The following is a 9,032-nucleotide window of genomic DNA, read 5'->3' on the forward strand; positions in this document are numbered from 1 at the left end:
GAGGCCTGCTCTCAAAGACGCGAGGATGACCTCCTGACGAAAGCGTTGGGCAACAAGGAACACCGTGGACGGACACGGGGCATTGGGTTCCCCGTTCCCTGGAAGTTTGGATTTCTAGACTACGCGTGGTAGTACAAGAAGCGGACTTCTAACAAGGCGGAGAAAGATGCACGCCTTGAAGCCAAGATCTGGGCATCGATCAGAGCGGAGCTGACATCTTAATTCGACGAACAGCTCGAGTCCATGAGGGCCAAGATTATGCAAGACATCCGGGAAGAGCAACATAACCCGCAGGCCGCCACCGCTGCTGCGCACGAAGAGTTAGGATGTCCCACCCAAAGCGCAGCAGTTGCGCATCAACTGAGGTGGCGGAAAATCCAACATCGGTCGATAGCGCCGTCGACCACATAACGGTAAAAGTTTTATCCACAATGCACGAATCCATATGTTATATAATATTCTAAAAAATATGATGAATCTATCGCAGGAACCAACGAGCTGCACCCTCACAGTTAGGGTGATACCGACCTTCATTGTTCTAGTAGCCGAGGGACTTGCATACAAGCCGACCCCAGAGACAAGAGTGCATGGAGTGCAACTTAGGGCCAACTGTGCAAAAGTTCAAGTCGACTCGGTGAAGCACAAATACGAGCTGTTCCCACTGAAGTATCCACCGAACGACGAGGTCCTATCACTAGAAAATGCCCGTGGTACCTTCATCCAATGGCCCAAGGACCTCATTGAGATAAGGGTTACAGCGAGGCCAACCATTGCACCAGACGGTCGTCCGCCAAAGAGACCCGCCTCTACTCCTTCAGGACCTCCTGCTCAAGATCATCATGCACAATCTTACGATGTGCAGTTGCAGTACGACACAGATTTTGGGGAGGACCGTACGGAGGACGACAGCAAGGCGATTCATGAACCCCCACCAATGAAGAAGAGCAGGAAGGCACACTCTTCCCCTTAGAGAATTACTCTCGATAAACCCGATGCAAAGGGGAGAGGAAGAGGAGGAAAGATGCATGCCTCGCTTCTAGCTCCAAGGAAGCTAGATCTGGGCAAGGGGCAGGAAAAGACTAAGGGGAAAGAGGTCAAGAAGAAATATGTCGCTCCACAGGAGTTCCAACTAGGCATGCCATTGGTTGGAGATAGCGTGCTTGCTGCAATGAGCACCGCTTGCAAGGACCTTCACGTATACTACATGGAGAAATCTAACGCCAGGAGGCCGAATAAAGCTACTGATATCCTTGGAGAGCACGATGGAAAGCCATTCTTTGGTCCAACAAATTATATCGTGGTCGACTTCAAGGATCTATTCGACCTCTATAGGCTCCGAGCGGTGGACACAAGCCTCCTTAGTGCTACTCCTTGTAAGTATTGTCGCCCAACTCAATTTGGTAATAACAATCGGTTTAACTCGCTTACAAGATCGTTTATCTTGCGTGTAGGTTAAGTTGCCAATGGTGTTAGAAGAATGCACCGGAAGTTGCCTTCCTTGATCCACAAGTGGTCACTGTCACAAATCTCCAGAATGACCGTCAAGGAATGGTCAACTACATATACGACACCTTGTGGTCCCGCCGAGACAAGGAGTACATTATGTGCGCCTATAATCAATAGTAAGTGTGTTATCTAAATATACACAATAGCATGACACATTCCTTCAGTATTAATTAACTTTCACTATATTAATGCCGCAATGCCCATTGGATCCTTCTGGTCATAACACCTAAGTGGAGTACATGTCACTACCTGAACTCCAGAATTGATAAGAAGGCATATGATTGGACCCCAATTCAACTAGCGATAGATGAAGCGTGGGCCCAATACGTGCAAAGAGGAGGCCTCAGGAAGACAGGACATGACACCCTCATCCACAAAATAGACTTCCCGGTGAAGCAACAAATAGGTGACCAGTGCAGATTCCATGTGTGCCACAACATGCGCCTTCTGTACTGAGAAAAGGTGAAGACTTTGGCTGAGTTTAAGGTCGGTGGTCTCAATTGTGATAGACTAACTACATTTTAGTACTTATATATGATCGATCAACTAATCTCGAATTATGACAATGTAGGGCACAATTACCAAGTCCCTGCCTACCAACATTGAGGAGGTTCGCGGGGAGATAGCCAGCTTCATCCTCCGCGAAATAATTAACCCCAAAGGAATGTTTAGGCTTAAACTAAAATGATGAACATTGTTGAACTTTTATGTTTAGGCAATGATGAACATTGATTATGTAACTGTGACTATGTAATTGTGATGTTTATATTTATGTATATATTTCATATGTTTATGTTAATACTTGCTAATTAAATATTTGATCCAATTAACTCGGTTTTGCTGGTGAAATATAATAAATATTTGAATGGATGTGAAATATGTGAATGGATGTGAAATATGAGATCAAAATGGATGTTCTGTGAATGTGTGGTTGTGTGAAATATATTGATGGCTGTGTATGTGAATGCATATGTATGAATGGGTGATGCTGGGAAGCTAGGGACATTGGATATCTGTGTTTCTATCATTTTTTCAGCGGGCATGGCTAGCAAAGGCCTGAGGCTAGCCAAAAAACAATTTTTTTTGTGGATTATACTCATCTGTGACGGGCTATAACCTAATGCCCGATTGAGATGAGGGTCATCTGTGACGGGCTGTACTTAATGCCCGATTGAGATGACCGTCATCTGTGATGGGCTATAATTTAGGCCCGATAGAGATGAGTATCATCTGTGACAAGCTCTAGTTTAGGCCCGATTGAGGTTAGTAGTCATCTGTGACGGGCTCTATTTATGGCCCGATTGAGATAGGTCATCCGTGACGGGCTATAGTTTGAGTGGTAGTCTAGGTCAAAGCTATTGGTGACAAGCTTCAATTAGGGCCCGATAGGTTCATCAGTGACGGCCGTTTGCCCGATTGAGATTACTTTTCACATCAGTGACTTCTAGGCTGCGACAGACGCCATGCCTGATTGAGATGGAGCTTACCGTCGTTTGAGATGAGTGTATCCGGTCTAGTGTGCGCCATAGTTGGACGCTGCCGCCCGCGCCGCCGGATGCCGCCGCCAGCGTCGCGAACCCTACCCCGCGCGCCATCACCCCTCCGCCACCGGACACCGCCTCCCTTGCACGCCGCCGGACGCCACCAGCCGTGTCGCACCGCCTGAGGAGTTAGGTTGAGATGGGATACACACCGGTGAGAAAAACGAAAGGACGGGAGAGGAGAGGAACCGCGAGATGGAAGAGGTGAGCGTATTCTCTCTTTTTTTTCTTCACATGCGTGTCGCCTGTCCCGAGCCACCTCGTCCGGCCGATTCGGCCGGATGCACCTATCCGGGATCCCTTTGTGGTGGTCATATCCCACTCCCACCCTTCAACCAAACACTTCTAAAAAAATGGGCGGCCATCTTCTATCCAGGCAAATCCCACCATCCAAACACACCCTAATATAATTTATTCATAATGAGAGAAAGAGATGTGTTTGTGCACAGAAAAAGAGATGGACCTATAGATAGGAAAATGCATGCATTCCGTACTGAGTAGGAGTATTAGAGTAGTCACTAGTGCTTGTAAGAGTAGGTACAATATTAGACTATAAGTCGGTTACAAGCTTATGTGGAGATAAGAGATAAGAGAGAAAAAAAGCGGGGCTATAGATTTATAGCCAGGTGCAGTACGAACTCCAAAACGTGGTGTGTGTATGACATGTGGGACAAGTTATTAATGATATACTCCCTCCGTTTCAGGTTATAAGACATTTAGAGTAGTTCACTTGATAACTGACCACTACCAATCTGTTTTGTTTTATGTACTTTCCAATATTTGAACAAGTATTCCCTCCGTACTCATAAAAAAAGTCGTTTTGGACAGTGACACGATCTCCAAACACAACTTTAACTTCTTGTTTCTATAAAAATATTTATTGAAAAGTGATGTATGTATACTTTTATGAAAGTATTTTTCAAGACAAATCTATTCATATATTTTTATATTTTCGAACTCAACAATTTGAGAGTTATTTATGATTTATATTACCAAGGTTTAACTTAAACATCATCCAAAACGACTTTCTTTATAAGTACAGAAAGAGTATTTGTTACATATGATCCACTTAATGAACTTATGTAACTTCCCCGTTGTTTCTCTGGAAAACCTCCCTATTGTTATAATTAAAGTGATCATGTGCAAAATGGACTAGTGCATGTTATGTGGCTACTTCAATAGTTAGTAAATTCTCAACGGCACATATGAAATTTTCTCATTGATTAGAGAACTAACTACTACGAAAGATTTTTACAGTTCCAAAGAGGTAAAGATATCGTCTCCTCCTTCGCTGTCATCAGTAACGGTCTCACCTTCTTCGTTCTCATCATCGAGGATGACATCCTTCATGCCATAGATGAAGGCGTACCCGAAATTCTCGATTTGTCGTTGGAACATCTCTTGCTCCGCGAGCGCGAGCTCGTTGCTCTTCTCGAAAATGACGCTAAGCTCGTCTTCCTTGTACGATAAGACGGAATCCAACTCCTCCTCGTCAACGACATACTCCACCATCTTCTTCACCTTCTTTTTCTTTTTGATGGATTTCTTCGCCTTCCTTCTCTCCATGGCTGGATCAGAATCGACGACGGTTGTGACAGTATTTAGGGCGACCAGAGTATCATCCTTGGTGGCATCCAAAGTATTAACCTTTGTGTCCCGCTGCATTTCTACGGAGTTTGAAGTTCCCATTGACCAATCGATCTGTAGGAAAATTATCACGAGTAGGAATTATCGCTATACCTAGAGGCAGTTGACTTGAGGAAAACCAGCCTGCAGCGTGTCGATCTGCTTTCCGAGGGTAGGCAGTATAAATAGAAAGATCATCTTCAGACTGAACGAAGCAGAATCAGACTAATATTGTTGGGATCAGGAATCTGAAGATTACGTTGATCACTAGTCCGAATCTGAAACTTAATTAACGAATCAGTATAGTCTGAGTCTGAAACCAATCTAAGCCTCCCGGACATAAAAGAAAAAGAAAAAAACATGTCAATCACTATTAAAAAAGTGATTTTTGATTTTTCTGTACGAGACCGGAGATAGATTCTAATAGCTTGAGTGGACGTCTACCCGTTTATTGCATGTCAACTAGATGGTTACGAAAATTTTCCAAAAAAATTGACAAGATAGATCAATATGTAATATATCACTCCACAAACATGCAAGTTCAAATTCAACTTCTACAAGTTGTAACAAAAATAACAAATTTAATTGTGAATATGCATATAGTGATTTGAGTTTTGTTTGTTATTTTTGTTACAATTTGTAGAAGTTGAATTTTAACTTGCATGTTTGTGCCATAATATATTACATATTGATATATCTTGTTCATATTTTTATAATTTTTTTCATAACCATTTGGATGACATGCAATAAACGGGTGGAGGTCCACTCGAGCTGTTAAAACAGTTACCCGTACGAGACCCCATGATTTTTGCAAATGGACGCAGACGGCTCCTTAAGACGCCCATATGGAAAAATCGATTTTCCTATTCAGGCCTCTTACAAAAATGAGGTCGCATGCAAAATGACCTCATTTTTGCATGCGGCTCACTTAAGCTCCCGTATGGAAAAATCGTCTTAAGGAGCCGTATGCAAAAATAATATTTGAAAAATTCGAAAAATTTGAAACTAGTGTATCTCACTCATATGAACTCCAAATTGGATGATTCTTTTTCCTAAATGTTTCTAAAATCATGCTCTATTATATTATTATGTTCTTACTACTATTGTTTTAGCCATTTTTTATTGTGACTTTGTTTTATCAATTAAAAATTTGAATTTCAAAACTTCAAACAATATTTTCAAATACTAAATGATTTCAGCTGAAAAAGTCATCAATAACAAAGTTGTATAACTCATCCAGATCTATAAGTTCTATTTTGATCATTTCTTCATCCGATAAAGTGATAGTAACAGTTTTACAAAATTTGCATATCTCTCTTATAGTTTATAAAACTATGTAGAGTGAAATACATGACCGGTCCTTAAACTTGTGGGGTGGTGTCACTTAGGTCCGTGAACTTAAAAGTTGCACATTTAGGTCCGTGAACTTGGTTTAATGTACCACCCCCGGTCCAATCGTCCTTTGACCATGTTTGATTGCCAACGTGGCATGCCACGTAGGCAACACTTTTATACTCACCCCCACCACATATACATTCGCACATAGCTTGCCTGACCAGTGCATTTCAACCCAAATCCTCCAAATATCCCTAAATCGGCTATGGTTTCGACAGTGAGGTTAGGGGAAGGAGGCTGAGAGGTAGCGGCTGTGGCGGCCTCGGCAGTGCGATTAGCGGCAGGAGGCAGCGCAGCGCAGCGGTGCTAGCGGTGGCACAGTGCGGCTGGATTAGTGGCAGGAGGCAGCGCAATGCGGCTTGCACGCTAGGCATCTCCGTGGATTCTCCAAGCTCGTCCTCATCTTGAAGTCGCTGGAAGAAGGTGTTGCTGATCAAGTACCCGTTGCGCAAGAATAAGGTCATTTTGTAGTACAGAGCAATGGCAATTGATAATTGGGACCGTATTTTCTATACATGAAAGGAGAAGAATGAGAGGGAAGAACGATTTGAGGATTTCTTTTTGGATTCTGGTGTCACTATATAGCTATAAGGAGATATATGCGACGTGTTGTGATGTGGAGGGGGCTAAGAGCAAAAGTGTTGCCTACGTGGCATGCCACGTTGGCGGTCAAACACAGTCAAAGGATGTTTGAACCAGGATGGTATATTAAACCAAGTTCACGGACTTAAACGTGCAATTTTCAAGTTCACGGACCTAAGTGGCACCACCACACAAGTTTAGGAGCGGCCATGTATTTCACTCAACTATGTAATAGATATGAACATTTTATGAACAATCTTATAAATCACTATGTCGGATGAAGAAATGACCAAAATAAAAGTTATAGATTTTGATAAGTTATACCACTTTGTTATTGATGACTTTTTCAGTTGAAATCATTTAGTATTTGAAAATGTTGTTTGAAGTTATCATAATTTGAAATTCAAATTCAAACTGTCGAAACAAAGTCATAAGTTGTAGATCTTTATGTGTTTTACAACTTTGTTGTTGACAATTTTTTTTCATTTCAAATCATTTACTACCCGAAAAATTATTTAAATTTCTTGTTTTTAAAATTCAAATTTTATATAGTTCAATCAAATTCGAGTGGTGAAATGACCAAAAGAAAAATGGTAGATCTCAATGAGTTCTACAACTTTGTTTTTGACAACTTTTTCATACGAGTTGATTTAGTGCCATAAAAATCGATTCAAAAAACTTCTCTCGGTGCCCCATCGCTTGGGCTGCCCTCTGCGCATGGGCGCTCCTCCCCGGTGGTGGTGGTAGTGGCGGCGGCGCCGACCCCGACGACGACGACGACGCGGGTGGTGCCGGCGGCGGATGGCGACCTCGGGCAGGAGCGGCAATGGCGTCAGCGAGCGGTGGATCCGGCGCCGCTGCCCTTGGGAGGGCCGGATCCGCCGCCATAGGGAGCGGCTACGGTGGCGGTGGGCGCCAGCTCGGCGACTTCGGCTCGATGGCCCGCCATCCCCTCCTCACCGCCGCCGACAATGACAACGATGAGGCGACCCTCCTCCCCCCCTGCTCAACGCTGCGGCGGCGGGAGCGGCTCGGCCGCCTCGGGTGGCGCCAACGCCCCACGCGGATCTGGTGCCGCCGACGACGGTGGGCAGGGCGGCGACTGATCCGGTGCCACCGACGACGGATCCGGCACCAGCGACGACGGCGCGCGGCGTGGATATGGCACTCCAGTGGCGGGTTAGGGTTTGGGGTTTTTTGGATTTTATTTTTTTTGTTTCCTGAATTTATTTTCGCATGTGGCCGGTATAAGCGACCGCATGCAATTGCGCTGGCCGCATGCAAAAATGGTGATTTTTGCAAACAATTTCACCCATCAACCGCATGGAAAGATCCTTCTCAACCGCATGGAAAGACACTTTCTGTAGCAGTGAATGTACGAGAAGAATTAGATTCGATTAACCAAGCTGCTGGATGATGTTCCTTCTTCGTCGCTGCTGGTTCATCAACCAACATGAGTTCTCCCCGCCAACTTTACATGATTAGATTCACAGATTAGTCTTTCCAGCTCAAGCCAGCAAAAACGCAAACGCAGATAGTAAAGCATATCCAATTGCAAGTGAAAAACTGCTTGAATAGTAAATCTCATTGCAATATGCAATGGATACTTTGTTAGTGATATGCCCTAGAGGCAATCATAGAGATGATTGTATCACATACTATGTTTACATATTTATCCGACATTATTCCTTAAAATAGATAACAAATTATTGTTGGTTAATGAATATGTGATTCCTTCATGAGACTCTTTATGTTGTGTGCTATTTCTAAAGGATCCCTGATCAAATATTATATGTGGAACAAATATGTTTAGATGATCAGCACATGTATTAATTGATAATCATGTCTCATGGATCGTGGTATAGAGATACCAAATTAATAATGTGGACACATGTTGGTGAACATGTTGTTGGATAGACCCAACATGACACACTGCAAGAGCTATATGTGTTGTATCATCAGTGATCTCATTGAGTGTTGGTGTTGAATCCTTAGACCTGAGATTATCATGGTTCTTAATATGTGTAGTAGCTTACTTAGGGACTGCTAAACGTTACTCCGTAATTGGGTAGTTATAAAAGTAGTTTTCGGGTATGCTATGAAACATGTAGTGGGATATGAATAATCAAGATGGGATTTGCCCCTTCTATGGAAAGATATCTCTGGGCTCCTCGATATTGTAGATTATGGAAGTGCATGGCCATGCCAAAGGTGATTGAGGAGTCAATCACAAGTTATATAATCTATCAACAGGTTCGAGTGAATGATTGAGCTATTAGAGGATGGCACATATCTAGCCTTGAGCTTAATCGATATCGTGAGGCAAAGGGGTTCATACAAGTATACACTATAGGTTCAGCCGATATGATCTTTATGTATGCC

The sequence above is a fragment of the Oryza glaberrima genome, chromosome 8 (genome assembly GCF_000147395.1).
Source record: "Oryza glaberrima chromosome 8, OglaRS2, whole genome shotgun sequence".
In the NCBI taxonomy this organism is placed as follows: domain Eukaryota; kingdom Viridiplantae; phylum Streptophyta; class Magnoliopsida; order Poales; family Poaceae; genus Oryza; species Oryza glaberrima.